General features: G+C 32.5%; 2 long non-coding RNA genes across 3 annotated transcripts; one reads left to right on the top strand and one right to left on the bottom strand.

Annotated features, from left to right (window-relative positions):
- On the bottom strand, positions 4,366–5,905 carry LOC110269634. Of its 2 annotated transcripts, none has more exons than XR_002358403.1 (4): positions 5,790–5,905; positions 5,509–5,714; positions 5,207–5,401; positions 4,366–5,071 (listed from the first exon to the last, which is right to left on the bottom strand). It is a non-coding gene; the product is annotated as an uncharacterized LOC110269634 (long non-coding RNA). The 2 variants fall into 2 exon arrangements; XR_002358404.1 differs by having other exon boundaries at positions 4,370–5,071; positions 5,207–5,350.
- On the top strand, positions 18,639–21,231 carry LOC110270089. The gene is made up of 2 exons (XR_002359138.1): positions 18,639–19,374; positions 20,976–21,231. It is a non-coding gene; the product is annotated as an uncharacterized LOC110270089 (long non-coding RNA).

Raw genomic sequence — 22,496 nt, 5'->3', positions numbered from 1 at the left:
GAGCCCCCGTGACCAAAAAAACCTAATGCATATTACTTAATAGTTATTACTTTGTTCATCGCAATCACCTGCTATTGGTGTAATAGCGGTAGTGGTATGCGTGTAAGTGTGTAACGTGAATGCTTTAATCAAATCTATTCAATTGTGCATTTAATTTCACTAGCTAGTGATGATAGACTCTCTTGTTGATGGGTTACTTGGATAGGAAATTTGTTTTCAGATGATCTCGGGAGAACTTCGGGTTGGAATGGAAGAAACACTTTGATTCTATACCAAAAATATAATTTTATTGTGTATGAATAATTTTAAAATAACTTAAAATATGATTAAAAAAGAATAAAATTCTTTCAATAAATATTGGATTAAAATAATAAAAAAAAACCACACACACACTAAGATTAGGTTTTGTATATATGGATATGCTTGTTGATTTTCAAGATAAAGTATTTTTTCGGTTTTTTAAAAAAAACAGCGATACGGTTTCACGTCAAAGGCTCCTATTCTATTATTAAGTATATAAAGTCATCGTAATACCATTTGCTATCAAAGTGGCGCAGCCGGAAGCGTAACATTCTAATAGTAAAGGTGTTACACACGGCGGCACTTGGTAGACAGCGGCGGCAAGGGCTAGAGCTTTCGTGGTCTCTGGGACAACGAGGGTGGTTCGACCAGAGGAAGAACAGAAGGAAGGGAAAGAAGAAGGAAAGGGGGTGACGTCGCAACAACTTTGTGGTTGCCAGCGGCAACGAAGAAGATGGAAAAGAGGTGGTGGCAGTGATGGTGGGTGGCTGTTCGCGAGGGCTAGGGTGTGATGCGCTGAAGGATGGACTTGCTGTGAAGCTGGGCAGCGGCGGTGCGATGATGGTGGGGATAATGGTGGCTTGATGGCTTGCCGGTGGTGGCTCTGTGGTGTGGCACGGCGGTTGTGAGAAGAGAGAAGATTAACGGTGAAATGGCAACGAGAGAAGAGGAAGAAAAAGAAAAAAAAGGAGGGGTCTCGGTAGTGGGTTGACAGCGACGGAAAGGGGGCTGTGATGGTGGTGGTTTCGGCGGCGGCAGATGGTGGTGTTGGGGAGAGGGGAGGAAACGGATAGGTGAGAGAGAGAGAGTGAGTGAAATTCGAATGACTGGAGAAGAGGGTTCGCGCTTTGAATTTACGACCCATTTATCGTTGAAAAATCCGACAGTAAACCATTACGGGTCACCAAAATACAGCATTTCACTAAGTGGATTTACCGTCAGATCTTTTCGACGGTAAATCTGACCCTAAAAGACGCGCCAAATGATTTTTGTTTTCCTGCAAATATTACCGGCGAATTTATCGTCGGAAACATAAATCCACCGGTAATTACTAAACCTTATGAATTCGACTTCGTTACCGCCAGTAAATTTGATGGTAAATTTACCGCTACTCTTCGACGCTAAATCCGACGGTACTCTGCGTTTTTCTTGTAGTGTACATGAATTTAACCTAATCTATTAATTGATTGTATAGTAAATGGAAAAGTAAATACATGACATATATTCTATAATATAACATCTAGTTTGATGAGTAATTTTGATAAATATAAAGTTTTATAACGGGTAAAAATAGATTTTTTACATGAAGATTTAAGCATAAAATTCAAGCACAAACTCATCAAAGAATCAATTATGCATGTAATAAAGATGATATGATAAGGAGAAGTCCAGCAAGCAAGGTTTAGTTGTAGGACATTAGTTTTTACTTATCAAGGTAAATTAAATTCATTTCTTAAGTTCAAATTATGTTTTAATCAAAGTAAAATGATTTTTAACCTATTTATAATAGATTATGAGGAGTAGGACCCAACCTAATAATGCACAAGGCACCATAGTTCAAAATTTAAATTTTGTTGAAAAATGAACAAGAGGATCGATAATTTGCAAGATCGGTCCACATGAGGTGGTGAATCTAAATTTGAGTATTTTGAGCTATGACGATCGATGATATGCTTTGAGGATCAATCATATGTCTTTGGGACACAAAAATCCTACCAAAAATGTGTGTTTGATGATTAGGCTACTCCCACTCAGTACTAATGTATATGAGTGCACCAAGGCCTATAAATAGAGGTATTTGGATTGTGCTTTACTGCACCACAACTTTTTCATATCTATATGCTATTATGTTAATCAAAATTAATAAGTTTTCAAAATGGTTTTATCAAAATTTGAGAAATATACTTGAGTTTACTCATAGAGCTTCATTTATAATCATATACTCGTTTGAGAGAGCTCGTTATTTCTAAAATTTAATATCACTTTGTAAAAGAAGATTTTGTAACTCTTCTTGATTTTTGAGGGACTTAGAGGTTATTTTCTCTAAGTGGTGAGTCTTGCTAGACACCATAGTCAATGAGGATACCTAAGATCATTAAGCACTCAAAGAAAAATAATTGAAATCGGTATTACTTTGAGTTCTTAAAGAAGAAGTCTCTAAGTGGAGTGGCTTAATTGAAGTCATGACCATATACTATGAGGTATTCATCAGGTGCTCTATGTTGTACCGGTTTATCAAGTGTCCTATAAGTTTGGTAATATAGTGAAAATCTCCGCACCTTGGTGGTGGGAAGAACTGGACGAAGGTGAGAGGTTACATCAAACCAGAATATATCATGATTGCTCATCTTCTTAACCCTTAAACTCTTTCCTTTTCTTGCTATTTACATTTCTAAAGTGGTGTGAAAATTTAGCTCCTTATAAGTGTTTGAAAACTTGTTCAAGCTTTTGAAAAAGTTTTAATACGAAACCACTCACCTTAAAGCTTTCATTTATTTTTATATAAGTAGTACAAAAAATATTAAGTATGTAGTTTAAATTATTGAAGTTCGCTTATAAACCTACGAAAAATATAAGTATGTTGCTTTTGTTCACAAGTTTATATTTCACAACTTAAGTTTTCATCTATATTTTGCAAAGTTTTTAATTTGTCATTAATACTCAATTCGCTTTTTCTCTTGAGTATATTTATCTTGTGCTTATCAACTAAGAATGTTGGTATCTCTGGTTCAAAGTGTCTTTGTCAGTGATAAGATGATTCAAGATAACATCATTATTGTACAAGAAGCATTTCAAGAATAACATGCAAAGGAAGAGAAAGCTCCCAAGACTTGAGGATCAAATTGAACACAAACAAAGCCTATGATTTCATAGAGTAGCACTATCTAGAAGGGGTGCTAAAGGATTTTGGTTTTGACTAGAAATAGATTAAGCTGGCAATGGGGTGTATCAAGAGTGTGAGCTACAAATTTAATATCAATGACCTCTTATCCAAGAAAGTCAAACCGCAAAGAGAACTCAGATAGAGAGATCCCCTTTTTTCTTATCTCTTTAGTATTGCCTCTTAAGTATTTTTTATTCTCATGAATAAAGTCCTTAGGAAAAAACTCATTTCAGGGATTAAATTAGTCCCATAACACCAACCATTACTCACTTTCTATTTGTTGATGATTGCATCATCTTGTCAGGAGTAAATGAGGAGGAGCTATACCAGCTTATTCAATCCTAAACACTTACATCATTGTCTCGAGTCAAATGATAGATGTTGAAAAATTTGAGATCACATTTGGCAACTAGATTTTCATCCAAAAAATAGTTAACAGAGAAGAAATTCTGGACATTTCTTTCAGGATAATCTTGGAAAGTACCTTGGGCTTCCAGCACAATAGGAGAGGTCAAGAATTAAGGCTCTAGATTGGATAATAGAAAAAGTAAAAAGCGAAATTAAGGGTGGAAAAGAGAGCCTACTAAACCAAGCAGAAAAACAAAATCTTCATAAAAGCAGTTATTCAAGAAATACCTTCCTATGCCTTGAGCATTTTAAGATTTTCAAAAATTTTTTGCAACAAATTATGCCAAGATAGCAAGATTTTAATAGAGGGATCAGAAAAGGGACAAAGATATTCACTGAAAGCCTAGACAAAGATATGCACTAGCAAAAGAAAAGGGTAAATGGGTTTCAAGGAATCCCATTTTCAAAATTTTGCTCAATTACCCAAGAAAGCTTAGAGACTCATCAGGAATCCAGAGGCTATTTGGGTGCAAATCCTCAAAGTAATGTATGAGTTTTGGGAGGCACAAAACTAAAAAAAAAGCATGTATTGAATTTGAAACAACCTTAAACAAAGAAGAAGATTGTTCAAAAGCAACACATATTAGAGAACAGGAGAGGGAAATGGGATCGACGAACATGAAAGTGGAAGAGCTTATTTCAAAATCTCAAGAGTGGAATAGAGCAAAGGTTCAACGAATTTTCCCCACTCACACAACTGATATGATACTTTAGACCCCAATCAGCAAAGTCAAAAGAAAAGATAAGCTTATTTGGCCTCATAGGCAGGATAGTGAGTATTCAATCAAGATGGAATACCACATAGTAAAAAAAAAAAAAATTGGAAAGAACCTTAAGTAGCATGCCTTCATCTAGTTCTAATTTAGAAGATATAGAGAAAGAAATATGGGACATGAGAGTGCCTCATAACATCAAACTGAAAGCAACACACAACAATCTTCCAGTCAAGGTAAATCTGGCAAAAAAGAAAATTAATGAGTGTAGCAAATGTCCTGTGTGTTTGTAGGAGAAAGAAACTGTAGAGCATGCACTCTTACTTTACGATTGGAACAGGGTCATGTTGTTTGGCTCTCAAACTTATTATACTCCAACAAAACAAAATGTATCATTAATCACATCTTGATTGCAAGAAACTCTAAGAAAATCATAACTTGAACTGGAGAGAAGGTAAAGCACGAATAGAGTAGGACAGGAATCACAACTTGGACAATTTGAAAGGATAGAAATGAAAAAATTCTTAGGCACACAAATTCTAATTCTAGAATTACGCCAATTCATGCTAACTTGTTAGAATAAGACATCTACAAATCTCAAGAAACCAACAACTATGTGGCAAAAGAGAAGAGGAAAGTAGAATCAGTGCCAGTAATTTGGAGACCTCCACCACCAGAATGGCTGAAAATGAATGTAGACGCAACCTTCTCATTTATTTCCAACTCTAGAGCAGCAACAATGGCGATTTGAGACAACCATGGAAATCTACAAGGAGGAGCAGCAATCAATTTCAAAGCAAGCTCTAGCTTTACGACAGAACATTGCCAATAAAGGAAGAAGCTATCATGGCAAACATTATAAAATTGAAAAAAAAAATCATCATAGAATCAAATTGCTTACAAATATTAGAAATTCTCAAATCTAGTGGCTCAATTTAGGAAATTGATCCCATTCTCTAAGACATTAGAACCATCAAAAATAGAATTCCCAGTTGCAGCTTCACTTGGACTCCTCGACCAGAAAATCACCTCGCCCATATCTTAACTGAATTAAAGCAGCAAGATCAACAGAATATAAGATGACCTAGATCACCTCCTACACATATTGCGAAAAGCATAAAGGAAGACATACTTTGTATCTTTAATCATAGAGAACAAAGACGATAATAACTCATTTGGACTAGCAATAGGTATCAAAGCTACCTCGCATTAGATTGGGATAGTCATTGATACTTGTTAGCTTCTGGAGTTGGTGTAGTATTACTATTAAGCACTCTCCCTCAAATGTTACATCCTTGATGTGTCAGTCTATCAAGCATCGGCAATCATGAATTCTCTAGCATTATGTTTGGTTCTCTAGCACGCAGTAAACCTCATGTTTGTGCGTCTCTATTGGGAAAATTGCATGTCTAATTCAAACCAAAGAAGAAGAATTACTGCGATAGCAATGGATGATTCATGGTGGTAGGTTCTAGTGCACTCACCCGGTTTCAACGTTTCTCGAGTCTGCATTCCAATGCTTGTATCCTCTTGGGGCAGCTGACGAACTATTCTCCTTCTCTTTGGGTGTTTAAATGTTGGTAGGTGTAGTATGTTTTTTAGGTGCAGATGTTGAGAATCAAAGTCAAATTTTTTCTTTATATTATTATTTGGGTTAATAGTTAAATTAGTTTTGATAAGATATTTTTTAAATTTATTCTAAAAAATTTTTTAATCAAACGAATCACTCAGTTAACAATTTTCTTTAAAGATTGGTGTTGTAAAACGTTAATTGATAACATATATAATATCTGATATGTCTAATTGGATATTGACCAAATATGTTTGTGAAAATTTATTAATTTAGTCATTTTTTTCAATTACAAAAATCATATTTCTAATATAATATAGTGATTAAATTGATAGATTTTCGTAAACTTATTTAGTTAACATCTAATTGAACATGTTGTGTTATGTATGTTATTAGTTAACATTTCACAGCATCAATCGTTCGAAAATTGTGAGTAGAGTAACTGAAGGACAGATATGATTAATTCGTAATTTTTGAAAGACCAATTTAATTGAAAAAATTTTTGAGGACGAATTCAAAAAATACCTTATATTTCAGAGACTAATTTGACTATTAATCCAAACAATAAAATAAAAAAAAGATTTGACTTTGATTCTCAACATCTGCACCTAAAATTATTTTTAACTCTTAAATAATATTTTCTTTTATTGTTTATTACACATTTAAATTTTTATTTTGTGGTTTTGATATTTGTCATTGTCTAAATATTTTAGAGACATTTTTATTACTTTATCCATAGTGTAAATATATTTTATTTTGAGGTTTTAATATGAGGATAGAGAGTCAACACCTAATCTCTTGTCCCTTTTGGGTTTACTTTTAGGTGACTGATAGTCAAAAAAATTTATTATAAAATATGCAATATATACATACCGTTTTTGAGATCGAATTCAAGACATGATGTTTATAGAATTCAAGCAAGTATATTTGTGTCTACAACATAATTACATGTTATTTATTGTTCACGTTAAATTACTAATACTAAATTTATTTAAGGAGAAATATATTAAAGCTGCAGATTAATATTTAATAATGTAGAAAACCTGTCTAATATTTGTGGAGACGTTGAGGTTATCCCGAAACAAGAAAGGCTTTATTTGTTTGGAGTGCATAAATTACAAGAAAACATGCTAATATTATTCTTTTATTCATATCTTTCTTGTTTTCAAACTTTTATGTTATTATTTTAGTGAATAAATAATTATTTGTATCCATAAAAGATGATAACGCTGAACTATGTATTTATGATAAATCGAAATTGATCTTATACCCACAAAAATTGCCATTCGTGTAATAAAAATATCCTGTTTTAGTTATGCACTTGTTTTGTTATTATCCGAACCTATGTGGCACTCCCAACCCTCTAAAATTCTATCGCTCTTTAATTCTATTTCTAATTTCAACCGTCTATCCCTATTCCATGGCAGCAGCTTCCTCCTCTTCTGCTGGGGATGCCATGTAGTTTCAGATAATAACGAAGCAAGTGCATAACTAAAACAGGGTATTTTTGTTTCATGGAGGGCAATTTTCGTGGGTACAAGATCAGTTTCAATCTATCATGGATATATATATGTGAACATTATCATCTTTTATGGGTACAAATAGTCATTTATTCTTATTTTAGTCATATCTATACAGACTAGAATATAAGAAGAATCATCACCGACGTGAAATTTTCACCCAATTTAACTTTTTTTTTTTTCAAAAAGATAAATGCTTTCCCTCCCATATGAATCACCCCATATGGGTTCATCACAGCTGAGGAATTAGATTAGGGTTTAGGGTCCACTACAAGAAAACAAGCTTTTTGCTACGCTTTTAAAGCGTAGCGAAAAGTCCAAAAAAGCGTAGCGATAGCTTTTCGCCACGCTTTTTGAACTATCGGCACGCTTTTGAAAGGGTCACAACTGCAAGGGTGCCGGTTGCTCTATCGCTACGCTTTTGGTGATCTATCGCCACGCTTTTTTTTTTGCCACGCTTTTAAAGATCGCCACGCTTTAAAAGCGTAGCCATATGTGCCAGATATGGCTACGCTTTTAAAGTGTGCCAATAACAAGATATGGCTACGCTTTTAAAGCGTGCCAATAGAGAGACATATGGCTACGCTTTTAAAACGTGCCAATAGAGAGACATATGGCTACGCTTTTAAAACGTGCCAATAGAGATATATGGCCACGCTTTTAAAGCGTGCCAATAGCCTTGTCAAATTTGAAAAAAAAATCCTGTTTAGCATAGAAAACTTGGAGCTCAATTAACAATGATCAATGTAACTAACGAATTTCCCCAATAAAATTAGCACTTAAACTTGAATATAATTTAGAAAAAGGAGAAGGAAATATCTGTACACATTAAGGCAATGATATCAATAACTAATAATGCAACTATACAATGGAAGTACAACAGCACCATGATTTTGCCAGAAATCAACATAAGGACCATTGGGGCATTGACTAAGAAATTAAAAGCACGTTTATAAAGTACATATTAACATAAAATTTCAATGGCCGAGGCACAAACATCAGTACAAGCTCATTAGTAATCAATAATGAAGAACATTTACAGATAAGAATAGTGCAAGAAATCATGCTTCTTTAGTTCTACTTTGCCATCATGCTGCTACAGCTGGCCCAGTCTTTCCTGCAGAACAAAAGAAACCAATTTGAATGTTGATAAATAATTTTGGTTTAATTGCATTCTGCTCTCATCATTATCCCTGTGGAAATCTTTTAGTGTCTCCAGTTACTTCGTCTCCATAGTCCCCTTTGTCACACACAACATATAAAAGAATTCAAAACTACGCTAATCTAGCTTAACTTAATTATGATAGTACTCACACAGGAACTCAAACTAGTTGGGCTTTCAGGTTAACCCAACCAATCGCTAAATTGAATTAAACAAGAAAAAAAGGACTTGAAAGAATGAATTTGACCCAAACCTTTCAGATCCACTGCACAATTCAAATATTCTTTGATTAAGGCCTTAGAACAAAACAACAAAACAAGTTACATTGCGTGTTAAATTCTGTGTTGAAACTTGAATTCAGATTACTTGTTTAATATTGGCAAACTCATTTTTAAAATAAACACACATAAATTACCATTTACCAACATGTCATGTCATGTGATCTAATCCATTCCGAGGGAACCTTTTGGCTACGCTTTTAAAGCGTGCCAAAAGGCTTCTAAGAAATGGCTACGTTTTTCGAACGCCGCAATAACAAAACTCTGTTGCTACGCCTTAAAAGCGTGCCGGTTTCTCTCTACGGCTACGCTTTTTAAGCGTGGCAAATAAAAGCGTGGCCAAATCTTGTATCAATTGCCACTCTCATAAAAGCGTGGCCATTGACACTTTTCGCCACGCTTTTAAAGCGTAGCAAAAAAAACGTGGCCAAATCTTTATTTTATCGCCACCCTCATAAAAGCGTGGCCATAGATCACTTTTGGCTACGCTTTTAAAGCGTAGCAAAAAAAAAAGCGTAGCCATAGACCTTTTTTCTTGTAGTGGTCATAGAGAAAAATAAAAGTTGTCTAACCCTAAATTTCTCACTCAATCATGTCGTCATGTCATTTTTAAAGACTTGATTTTGGTATCGGTAACTTCTCACCATCTCTTATCCTTCCACCATTTGTTCTCCCCACTATGTTGGCCTCCAGGACGGATCCACATTGAAACTTAAGGGGACATTTGCCCCACTAAAATTTTGTAAAGCAAATGATTATATATGAATGTAAATATTTGCTTCCATTGTTATATTGTTTTTGTCCCATAATAAATTATAATATTCTTTTAGTTTCATGTTAAAAAAATTGTATTATTAAACTTAATATGCAAAAATATTTATCTTGTTAAATTTAATTTAGTATCAAAATTATAAATAAATAACTAAATCAACTTAATAAAAAAATAATAAGTAGTGATAATGTATTTTTTGAAACTAAACAATTAATTAATTACTAAATTGAAGCTTAGTCTTTTAAATATAAGTGAAATTATTAGTGTTTTTCTTTCAAAAATTATTTTATTTTAACTTTTCAAAATTATATAATATTTTTATTTTAACTCTTAAATGATTTTGCTTGTAATAGATTTTTAGTTAAAAACGTTTTTAATACCATAAATATTATAACAAATGGATTTTTTAATTGAGTGGGATTGTGGGAGATAATCAAAGTAATCAATAGTTGAAAATTATAATTAATAGTAAAGTAATTTTTTAAGAATATATAATTTAATTTTGATGTATTGACAATATAAATATTTTATACGTAGTCATTTAATTACATTATTTTTTTTATAATTATTCACGTAATGAATGTGAAAGATTATTATTTTCTTTTATGTAATGATACATAATTAACTAGATGTATAAAAATCTTTAAACTAATAATGTACAAAAATTAAATTTAGTATTTTAAGAATGAAAGTGTTCACTAACTCTTTTAAATTTTTATATTTCCATATACTTAATAATGTTTAACAAAATTTATTTTAGTATATATATTTTTGCCCCACTCTTAAAATTTTTTGGGTCTGTCACTGTCGGCCTCTTTTCTCTTTCTCACTTTGCATGGTCTCATTTCTAAGGTATGTTAATTGTTTCAATTTCTGGAACTTAACCCGATTTCTTTTTTACTCTTCGTCATCGAATTCTGAAGCTCAGCACCACTACCATTGCTGCTTGATAATAGCATTTGCTAATTATTTGGTTGTGGTTTCCATTCAAGCTCCCCCGGAGATTTCAAAATCTTCCTTATTGATATCCACCATTTTCAACTTCATCAAACAGTTTAAATTCTTAAACTTCTTCTGAATGCTTAGGTAATATTCATGTTCTTTGGTTTGTTAATTGATCTATTAGAAGATTTAATTCTCTTTCTTCTTTTTAATTTCATAGTCTGTTGACCTTTGAAAATGATATCACTTCCGAACCACAATGATAGAAAGGGAGACTTTGTTTATCATTCTTACAGAATCAGTGCAAGTTTAGGGTTTGGTTCTTTAAACCAATTCCTTCAATTGAAATATTTGTTATCTAATATAATGTTATCTTATCTTTCAAGAATTCTAAGAGAATATTTGTTATACAAGTTAATAGATGACATAAGGTGTGATTTACTTAACCTTAGCATAAGTCACTGATATATTTTGGATTATTTTTTTTTTAATTATACATGTATCAATCCGTAGTTTCATTGCAAGATCTATTTTATTGTTTCATCAATGGTAGTTTATATGTTTGAATTTCATTTATGCAGAATTTTGCTCATTCATATGTTTCGGAATGCATTTGTTTAAAATTACTTCTTTAATATATCTATACATAACTAGCAACATCATGAATTCTTCACTGAGGTGAATTTTTCTTCCACTTTAAATTTTTTTTTTCAAAAAAAAATGAATTCATTATGTTTAGCTGGGGAAAGTGATTTCCTTTCCTGATTTTTAGTAGACTCTCACATAAAAAAATCAGATTTTGGTGGTTTGGTGGGTGAAATGACATCATTTGCTATAACAAATAGTACTCTTTTCTGATTTTCAGTATGCTCTCACATGTAAAATTAGATTTTGGTGGTTTGGTGGGAGAAATAACGTCATATTCTATAATAAATAGTACTATCTTCTATTGTTTTGTAAAAAAACATATTTGGTCAACGAGAGTAGTTACCGTAACTTGTGGTCTACTCTCACTCCCATTTTCCTTTTTCATTGTTCTTTTCTTATTATTACTCCATGATATAAAAGAATGTGAGAAGAAGAAGATTTGTTTGATTGGTGAGTGAAGGAAGGATGAATATATATATATTGAAAAGGATACAGTATACGAGGAGCCTTGAAAAACGAATAAAATAAAATCACAAAATAAAAAGCGGAACGCTCAAAAAACGTGATTACTTGCGTGTGAAGAAACTAAGGTTCAAAGGCATAAATAAACAAAAAGTAGGAATAGAGGGTCAAGAATACAAAATAACAAACTCCTAACTCAGCCTGCAAAGCTAAGGATGGCCGGAGAATATTTACATACATATATACATATCCCAAATCCAAAATACATAGATAAAATCCTAGTTCTCCATAATCCTCTAAGAGGAACAAAATAAACAAGTATATATATATGAGGAGAGTCTATGTACATATAGCAAAAGACCAAAAGTAAAATCCCAAAATTAAACCACTTCGTTGCAGAAGCTCTAGACGCCTACCGAGGTGCCTCTCGACCTGTATCTGAAAAATAACAACACAGTATGAAATGAGAACCGGAGGTTCTTAGCATGGTAAAGGTGCCACGCATATAAGCTATAAGGTTCTGGGAATGCCAGAGGCAATTCTAGAACGCTGTCACCCGGATATAAAGCTTAAGGAACTAAAAACAAAAGCCGTAAATGGGTGGTTCTCTAAGGCTTTCTAAATTAAACTAATTCCTTAAAACTAACTAAAACTGAACTAGAATCCTAAATCTCTCTGCCTTTCCTCCGTTCCTCCATCTCTGATGAAATTACAAAGACAAACAAGCAAATAAAGGCTGACACAGGTAGAATACAAATAGTACAAATAACAAGTATAACAACTAGCATGTTATAAGCAATTAGGCATTCCCAGTTAATGCACAATCAAACAATTCAAGTAATATGCACATGATGCATGCCTGTTCTATGGCTGATGAGGCTCATCTGTCGGTTATCGAGCCAACCCGACAAGTCCGGCTGCTAAACCCTGGACTGTCCCTCATCGGGCATCCCCATGAGTCTGTGCATAGCTTTTTCTCTTTTCATTCATAATTCATACATTCATATATATAATTTTACTCAATGGGGTTACCATTCCTAGGAATTTATACGTGCCCGATCACCTTTACGATATAGGGTCAACAGAGTATCGAGTCTCAACCTGAAACACGTAGTGGCAAGCCACGGTACTTTACCCATGGAAACTCGTATCTCAGATGATCATTCCACATTCATTTATTAACATCTCATAATCATTCATTATGGCTGTAAAGTCACTTTATACATCGTATGTTTGCATCTTTATACATAGTTTATCATAACCCGGAGCAAGTGGGGTGAAACCACAACCCTTGCGTTTACCCGGAGAGCCTCTATACTAACCAACCTGGAGCAAGTGGGGCAAAACCACAACCCTTGTGTCTACCTAGGTGATACGTTCTCATATGCCCAGGAGGAATAAAGGAGGGGATCCTAACCTCCCACCATTTCGTTGGGGCGATTTTATAATACCAAGAGGAACAAGGAAGGGGATCCTCATCTTCCACCATCTCCTGGGGTCGCCCTTTTGAGAAAGAGTACTCAGATGCAACATTCATTCTTTTCTTTAGTCAAATTCATAATTTAAATGATATATATATATATATATATATATATGCCACCTATTTTCTCATACCTAAAACATCACTTTTCCAACCTTACTTCATCCCCAAGTTACCACCTATTCCTAGCTTCATTTTCTTACTAGCCTTACTAACAAAATCTAGGACCAAAGAAATGAAAATAGAGGTTTAGAGGTTTTAAAACCATGTTTAAAACACAAAAATCTCATTTGCTGAAAACAGGGGTCACGCGTACGCGTGGGAGTGCATATCAGAAAGGTTACGTGTACAATTTTCTATGCTCGAGCACGCAAGCACCCTGTTCGTGTACGCGAGATACCCAACCCGAATAGGTTGGTCGCATCGCGTACAGTGGTCGCATACACAAGTTATGCAAAACAGTAAAAATGGTTAATGCTGCAGAATTTTCAACTTTGCACTCTAAAATTTCGACGCACATAAATTTTTTGTTTTAAATCATTTTTCATCCGTTCTTCAAACGGTGTAAACTTCACGGACCCAATTTTTATTTGAAATAAGTTTGAAATAATTTGGTGATCCGAAAGCCAAGTTATGGCTCACCGAAGTTCGGCTAAAAATCAGTTTTTCACAAAAACCTCAAACCTCAAGTTTCATTAAAAACCAAACTCACTCCCAACCTTCTATACACATATATTTAGCACCCCAATACCAATTACCACATTACATCCATCACGTATTACCATATACAACCATTCCTCAACTTTAATCAACAATATGCACAAATTTCCTAATAATGTTAACAAAATCATCAAAATACCACCATCCATTCCTATTTACTCATATCACCATCATCAACTTATCTCCTAACAACCTAGCATCATCAGAAACAATAATCATGCAGCAAACACTCAGTTCATATCACGTTCATCATCAAAGGTGCTATGTATTAAACATGCTCATATGTTCCAACCTATCCCATGGTCATCTAGCCTAAGTTTTCACAGAACATTATATATTAAATACGTAAAACCTAAATCATACCTTGGCCGATTTTCACGTATTTTCCAAGGCACCCACTTAAGCGGAGAGCAATCCCTTAACACCAAAATTCAGCAACTAGATCTCACTCCAAGCTTCCAATTAAGCTTCCAACATGTCCAATTGCCTCATATCACATATATACATACACCTAACATATTTATCACAAATATATCTCCAAAATTCAATATCCAAAATACTAAACCAAGGAATTAGCTAGGGTTCTAGAATTCTTACCTTACATAAGTACCAAAAAATAAGATTGAACGTTTCTCTCAAGCTAATTCAAGCTTAAACATCAAAATTGAACATTGGCTCATAAATTTCGAAATTGAAAATGAGAAAATTGAAGAAGAAAACGTGACTTTCTTATCTTACAATGTACTGGACTTTGTAGAGGTCGACGCTGCGGTCGCGTGGCTGCAAACGGTACGGTGATCGAAGTTCCGGATCAAAAGTGATGTGGATTTGATTGAGAATCAAGGGTTTATGTTTATGGAGGTGTTCTCTCCCCTCTTTCTTGCTGAGCCTTAGCATTTGCATGTGAAATGGGGAGGAGGAGGAGCTGAGTTCATTTATTTAGTGATTTGAGTTGGGCCTATGGGCCCGGTTCAATCGATTTGGTTTGTTTGACCTGATCTTGGGCCAAATTCTTTGAAATTAGTATCAAAATTCTCGTTTTAGTGAGTTCTTTCCTATTTTAATATAAAATTCACATTTCTAATTCTTTTATTAAAAATTAATTTATTGATTAATTATTCACTAATTTTGCGGGGTTTACACTGTTACTTTATTATGGTCCTCTATCCTTTTTGTCGCACATACTGTATTTTATCCAGTTACAATCATGAATTGTTTTGTCTTGATGCAAAGGTACAAAAATAAAATTACCAAACTCACTTTCACTCTAAATCTATTAAAATTTGGTCAATAAATTACTATAAAATTCAATTGATGTATGTTACAATTGAAAAGATAAATCGTAGCTCAACTTTAGAATTGATATCTACTACTGTATTAATCTCTAAAAATAAAAATTAAATTACAGCCTCGAATGTATTGAAAGTTATTGTGCTTATAGATTTAGTATTCCCTTTTTAGTTGTTTGTAAACATACAATTTCAATTTTGTAAATATAGATACTGTCATATTAATCTCATTCAGCAGTTTTTTTTTGAGATATTTATACACAAAGTTTAAAAGAGTTGGTAATTATTATTCTTTTATTTTTCTTTACATTATACTTAATTATTTCATCATGTATGCTCTATTTTTTTTAACAGAGTGATTTTTACTACTTGATCTATTACTCTACTTAAAATTTTCAGATTGAAATTTAAAATATTTTTTTCTTAAAAATGCATAAATTTTACATTAGCCAAAGGGATAAGTATGATTTTGGTCCCAACGTAGGGGTTGAATATTTTTTTTCGTCCTTCGCCTTTTTTTCGCTCCAAAATGGTCCCCAAGGTTTCAGTTTGTTTTAAAATAATCCTTTTTACCAATTTTAAATTTTTTATTACCAAATTACCCTTTATTAAAAAAATAATAAAATAAAATAAATATAACTTCTGGTTGTTTCTATTTATTCCTTTTATTTCATTGTTGTTGTTGATGCTTTGGTTGCTTCTGCTTCTGCCTGCTTTTGCTTCTGCCTGCGTTTGCGCTTTTGCTTCTGTTTCTGGTTGAGGAAGAGGGGAGGGAGGTTTACGCTTTTGCTTCTGGTTGAGGAACTGGTTGAGGAAGAAGAGGGGAGGGAGGGATATTTTTGTCCGAAGGACCATTTTAAAACAAACTGAAACTTTGGGGACCATTTTGGAGCGAAAAAAAGGCGAGGGACGAAAAAAATTTTCAGCCCCTACGTTGGGAACCAAAATCATACTTATCCCTTAGCCAAAAGTATTAATGCACCAAAAAACAAAATATGCTTCCTTTTGTCATGTCAATGTTTCAATTTCATATTTTTCATAATTTCTTTTTCTCTTAATATTGGTTTGGAGGTTTCTTGTTATTGCTTACTCGCTTAGCAAAAGTTAAAAATAAGAGGAAATACTTTTTATATTCCCTTTAATAAAATTAGAACTTTATCCAAGAGTAAAAAAAAAATAATTTATTCATAAAATGCTCTTAAAACACATTTACTTTGTTGAAACTATAATTTATTTTTCTTAGATTTTAATGTATGCAAGTTCTTTTTAAATTATATAGTTTTGTATTTATAAGTAATTTTTTAAACTAAATTTAGAGCAAAGCCTTTTAGTATCCCTGCCTTTTGAATTTACTGTGTTGCTACAAGAGGCCAACAGCCGAAAGACTAATGGGCTTTGTTCCAATTGAACTCATTTTTATTAAGCTATTTATAATTCTTATGTTGTTGTATCAGTTTTGAGTTTTCATCATTTTAATTTATATATTGACTAATAAAATTTTGGACAAAGTTTTTTCTTCCTAAATTCAAGGCTTGAATTAAGTATCTAATTTTTTGTTTAATTTGTTTGAATAATAGATAAATTTTGATTTTTTAATAAAGAGATTTACAAATAATTTAGAATTCGAATCTAGAATGTTGTTTATTAAGTTTTACAAATAAATTATAATAGATAAATATTATTTTTAAAATTTTTCTTTTTTTTTAAATTGAAAAACGGCTTTAAATTTGGCAATATCACCCAAACCAGAGAGATGAGATTAGACGAGCTTATCTTAAATAAACAACAAAATTTATATTCGTAATTATTTTGTTTTTTTAATTATTAATATTAATTGTATTGTTCATATTTTTTAACAAACTTGCATGGTTATTGATGAGGATGAGAAATTAAGTAGTGTTACAGATCTTAAATAAAAAATGTTCACTGTTCCATTTGTTTTATTTTCATGAATGAATTTGGATATTATTGATTTTAGTTATTGTTACGGATGATTTATTTTAATTAAATATATTGATGGATGTAATATGCAGATGTCATATTTAGTTAAAAAATATGTTTTGTTTGAGTTCATGATAACATGATCATTTTTTATTTTTATCACAATTGTGCTTTAATTTATCTTTTTTGTATTTGTAAAAATATATCTTTTAAAATTATTTTTGTCATTTTTTATTCAATTAATGTAATTAGACGGTTTACTAAGAATCTTAGATGAATGTTATATTAAATAAACTAAAAAATTTTCATTAATTGTTTAACTAATATGTATACATTGTGCTATATTTTTTTCTTGGATTATTTATAAATGCATAAAATAAAATTTCTGTTTTATTTCAGCTAATCCTATTTATTCATTCTAATTACATAATCAAATTATTTATCTTTAATATCATGCAATAAAACCGTGCAAATGCACTGCACATCAACTAGTATATATAATTAAATTAGTCAAATCATCTAACAGTTCTTAATTATTAATTTCACATGAAATCGACTGCACCTGAATTTTTACTATATTTATATTATAAGATTATCTTTTTCTTGTTAATTCAAGTTGTGCTCTGTTAAAATGGCTATTTATCAATTAAATTTCTTATTAATTCAAGTATGTGTAGAGCTTGTTCTTCTTTCAAAAAAAAAAACTATCGTTAGATGCTTTGCGGCTTGCCCAATAAGATAACCCCACTCATCAACAGAAAAAGAGGCACTCAATATAGTCTCGCAATTATCTGCTTAATAATTCCAGTGTGCATGCTTTTCCTAATGATTTGAGAGATTTGATCAAAATAAGATGCATGAGCTCCCACTCTTTTGACCCAAGAGGGAATCTAGTCTTGCTCTGAATTCTGCTTTTTCTTCTTTCTTAAAAGGCGTGCTATTGTGCTAATAATCTGAGGACACACGCTCACTTATTAATAAGCAAGTGAGATATATTAGTATATGAAAAAAGCTATTTTAACAACGAAATATGTAGTTGGCAGTTGCCAACTATGGATACGTAGTGCATAAATGATTTTGATTTACTACGTAGTGCATAAACACGTAGTGCTATCAGATTGATAATAATTTTATTGTTGATATTGTCAATTTTTTACATTGTTTCTTGCTTGTTAGTTTGCAAAAAAAAAGTATGCATTTTAGGAACCAATTAGTGTCTCGGATTGGAGCATTTTTTCTCTTTCAAATATTTTATTATTTATAATTTTGTTTAAATATGACTTTGTTATTTTATGCCTGTGTGGTAGGTTGCTGCTACTAGTGTTCGAGTGTTAAATGCTGTAAATTTAATTTAAAGTTGTCATTCTTAGTAATACAGCACATGATGCAAAAGAATCGTTCGAGGTAGTACCCAACTACCCATGTATTATTACTCCTGCTGGTTTAATTATAACCATCCGCATTTTTTTACTCTAATTCCTAATTCCCAAATTAAAAATCCTAACCCTAACCCCTTTATCCCAACCGCCATCCCCTTTCTAAAATTTAAATACAACACATGCACACAAGAAAAGAAAAGGGAGAGGGTGATGGAACAGAGAAAGAAAAGAAAGAAGGGGGAAGAAGACGACACCGGCAAGGCTAGGAGTCGCCGTTGCCGTCGCTGTTGCAAGGAAGAGAGGGAGAACAAGAAATTGAAAGGAGAAGGAGAAGAACGACGAAGAGTGAAGGAGAAGCAGAATGTGATGAATGCAGAAGAGAAGGACAAGGTCTGTTCTCACACTGTCCTGCTCTGCCGCCGCCGCTGCCATCGATTGGGGTCAAAATCGTCGCCATCGCACCCGTTCCCGTCGCCATTAGGGTTTGTTGCTGCTGCCATTGATAGAGCCGCCGCTGGGAGGAGCTGAACAGGGAAAGGAGGTCGTCGTCGATGCTGTCGCGGAAAGGAAGAAATGGATGTGCGAGAGAAAGTGATGTAACCGAGGAGGAATTGTTCCTCTGCCGCCACTGTCACCAAAAACCTTGGTTGTTGCCATCTTTACTACTGGAGCTTTTCACCGGGGGAGGGAAGCGACTGTACCATCCTCGTTGTTTTGACACTGAACCTCCATTCATAATCCTTACTATTGTGTTCTTCTGGAACTGTCAAAATTATTGTTGCCGTGAACGTAATCAGAGTTGGTGCTGCTGTCGTCGTCTCGGTTGCATTGGAATTGTCGCTGCTGTTGCAAATTCAAAATAAACAAGTTTATCACGGTTAATTCCTATGATTCAACTAAATCAAGGTAGGGGATTCGTTTTAAAATTAAAAGTTTTTAATTTAAGAATGTCCAAAAAGCTTATTGAGTAATTACAAATAATTTATAAGTGTTGTATACTAATTGATGAATTGAGTTTGGATTATGGTTATGATTGTGACTGATTTCATTCTTGTGAGTGATTAATTGGTGAGATTGATTTTGGTTGAGACTGTGATTGTATCTGAAATTTCTGATTATGTTGATTTCTTGATTTGGTTGTTGATTTGAGATTTATTTGATGATGGTGGATATTGTTACAAGCTGATTTGAAAATTATTATTTACTGGATATGCTAATTTGATTGGATAATGTTGTGTTGAGTGTTGAAGAGAATTTGGATGAACCGAGATTGAAATTAAAAATTGTTGAATGAATTAAAGTTTTCTTGATGAACTAATTTCTTGAAAATTTTGATTCTTCTTGGTTATGTTGACAATATTACATTGCTTATTAAACTGAATTAAGATAGATTGATTATTGAGAATCATGCTGTTTTGATATTTGTTGGAACCAGACTGAAAAATTGTTGAGAAAGAGAAAATCCGTAAGGATGGTTTAAGTTTGAATTTTAGAGGAGATGTTGCTGAAACTTTTATAAAATTTTGAGACTTTGTTTGAAGCGTTATTTAAAAAAAAATTGATTTAAGAATCATATTATTTGATTTTGATTTATTACAAAAATAGTCATGTTTTCAGTTCGATTTATTGAAAAAAGAATTATGCTTGAAAAGAATTATGATTTGAGTTCGATTTATTAAGAAAAGAAATTTTATTTTGATTAAATGTTGAAGAAATTTGAATGGTTATAAACTAAACGTTTTGATGTTATGATTGATAAATGGCTGAAAGTGTACCTTTCTGGTGATGCGGATGTGTGAATGGTTATGTGGTGATGTGGAGGTGTGAATGATTATGTGGTAATGATAGAAGTATGATTGATTATTTGGTGATGTGGAGATATGAGAAAACGAAAAGGAATGAAAAATGATGATTGATAATTTGGTAATGACAGAAGTATATTGATTATTCGGTTTGCGAGTAGACAATCGACGCATGAGCTCATGGCTTGCATAGGATTGGAAAGGCATTCATCATATGCATTTGTGTAAATTGCTTGAGTGTTAGTTAATGTGTTACTATGTTGTTATTTTTGAATTCCTTGCGATTGATTTATGTGTGAATTGTTTGTATGTTTATATTGTGTGTCTGCTTGTGTTTGTTGGTTTCTAATTATGTCAAGCATTAAGGTAACTAAAAATTGATATGTGAACTATCTGATTTGTTTAATTGAAGAATAGCTAATGAATTTGAGGTGACTATGAACTAATTTCTGTAATTGAAAATTGATTAATGTAACTCAAAACTGAGTAACGTGACTAAAATTTGCTTAAAGTAACATAATTTGAAGAAACTGACTAAAGTATTTAAAGTAAGTCTTAAAGAATTATAAAGATTAAATAAAGGTATTTATTTTAAAGTTATAAAGAAATTATTTGCATTTTATTTATTTACTTTCACGGCATTCACTTTTCCTACTGAGAACATGCGAGGACGATGTTCTCACCCCTACAGATTTTCTTTTTCAGCGACAGGTTCATGAATCCTTGGCGCGAAGCCGCGACCGAACTACAGAGGTTTATGTATATATGTATTCATATTTTCTGTATTTGGTTGAGCCTTAGATTTTATTTTTTCCCTCGTCGTTTATTATTTTGGTTTTTAGAGGGGTAGGACTTGTATTTAAAAATCTTTGAATAAGTTTATGTATATAATGCTATGTGAATATATACTTATGTGATTAAGTGGTTTAAAGTAAAAAAAAATCGATTTCTTAATTAAAAATTCGGTTGTATTTCACAAAGGCTCAATATTAGATAAATGTAGTACTAAATAAAAAGGTTTAGAGGTAGGTAACGCATGGATTTTTAGTGCGATCATGAGGTGCTAAAAGTTAGAGTGTTACATTATAGTATCAAAGCAGTTCGTTCCTGTTAGAACATTGGGAATAGACTGACAATACTTCACTGCATACTCTGAGTGTCTGTCATGCAGTAGAACTTGTCCTAATGACAAGAGTTTGAGTTTCAAATGCATGATTGCCTATTGATTAACACTGTTAGTCGACCGTTGCATCTCTCATAGTATTAGGTCTGGCCGACTTAATACTAATGCTTTGTGTATACGAAAATACTAATTAATTTTCATAGGTGAAATAGAATTAATAGGTGATGCGAATCACGGGTTTTAGGAACGTTAGAGGTTATTTTTCATGATTAATTCAGTCTTAAATCACAATTTCTATTTGTATCCTGTGACTTAGTACACCGTCTGTTCTTTTATAATTACATTGAAGTCTTTTGTTCAGATTTCTTTCATGGAAAGTGATTTGCTTATTTTTTTTCCAATCATATTCCTTTATTCGAATGTATCCTTGCTTGACCTTGTTTGTAAATATCTGCTTGAATCTCCTGGACTATCTCTCTTTGTTGTTGTTTATACTTTTTTTTTTATGAATCTTGTACTCTTTGATATGACCTTGAACCTATTTTGACACAACAAAACAGTCATCGAATCATCTTGTAGCTTCTACTTTACATCACATTTTTCTCTTATATTCAAATCATACGAGTTCTTGGTATTTGAAAATTATATATACTAAATTTTTTTTCGTTTTCTCTAACGTGTTCAAAAGTAAAGTTAGTTCAAATTTCTTCCATCTTATAAGAATTTTCAAGGACAAAAATTTTTGTAAGGTGGGTAGAATATAACGACCCGTATTTTTAAAAATTTAATTAAAAAAGTTATAATTTATTTTATTAATTTGAGCTCCTTATTTTTAAAAAAATTATTAAGAATAATTAAATTGATTTTATGAATATTTTGAGTTTTATTTTGGTGTGTTTAAACTGTATTTTATAAAAATGTGATTAATATATTTATTTTAGAGTAAACACCCAATCCGGTTCTTGTCCATTTTCACGAAGGACAAAGCGATTCCTGTCCAAAAAGAAGGGATACTTCAATCCTCAACCCATTTTATTTTGGGACAATACGGTCCCTCTGTTAAAAAATTCATTAAAAATTAGTTTGTGTGGATTTTATTTGTA

Source organism: Arachis ipaensis, chromosome B03 (assembly GCF_000816755.2).
Source record: "Arachis ipaensis cultivar K30076 chromosome B03, Araip1.1, whole genome shotgun sequence".
In the NCBI taxonomy this organism is placed as follows: Eukaryota; Viridiplantae; Streptophyta; class Magnoliopsida; order Fabales; family Fabaceae; genus Arachis; species Arachis ipaensis.
This window is presented reverse-complemented; position numbering and strand designations above follow the sequence as displayed.